Genomic DNA, 730 nt, shown 5'->3' on the forward strand with positions numbered 1-730 from the left:
CCCGGCCCAGCTATGTGCCCAAGGTTCCCGCTACTCCCTTCAGGGATCAGGTGGTGAACCTCCAAGCACTGCCCTCGGAGGAGGCAGACCCAGCCCTAGCTTTGCTCTGTCCCATCCGAGCCTTAAGGTGCTACGTAGACTGGACGCAAAGCTTCAGGACATCAGACCAGACCGGCTTCGGGTCGGCTTGCTAAAACCACTCCAGAGAGTCCATATAGTAGACCCTGTTGAGCTCCTCTGTCCCCTCGGCAGCCAGACGTGGCAGAGCGTCCGGCGCCAGGCCTTCACTCGTTGAATCCTCGAGAACCAGTAGAAGGCTGGGTTCCATATGTAAGACCTAAGTGGATCCCATATGTGTAAAGTCCACGGTATAGCCTCGAGCCCGTGTTTCCCCGGCAGACTTCTGCCATTCCAAGAGGGTTACAATCACCTCCAATCTTCCATATGCACCTAAGGAATGTTCATATGTGTATTTGCTTCCGAAACCTCCTTCGGGAAGGTTGGAGCTTCCTTCGGGAAGGTTCGAGCTTCCGTAACGCCCCTGTTACAAGTAGAACGGGTACGTTTTCCCAGTGTTATCCAGTCTTACTCATTGGGTAGTTCCATAGCAGCAGTAGCTGGTCCTCTTGTGCAAGCCCTGGTCTACGTCAAAGAGTAGGGGCACAGGTGGCTTCCACAGGACACTGGAAGGGGCAGTATCTGTGGCATTTTGGTAGGATCCCAATTCGTC

This window comes from Sinocyclocheilus grahami, unplaced genomic scaffold (assembly GCF_001515645.1).
Source record: "Sinocyclocheilus grahami isolate Dianchi unplaced genomic scaffold, SAMN03320097.WGS_v1.1 scaffold1336.1, whole genome shotgun sequence".
Classification (NCBI taxonomy): Eukaryota; Metazoa; Chordata; class Actinopteri; order Cypriniformes; family Cyprinidae; genus Sinocyclocheilus; species Sinocyclocheilus grahami.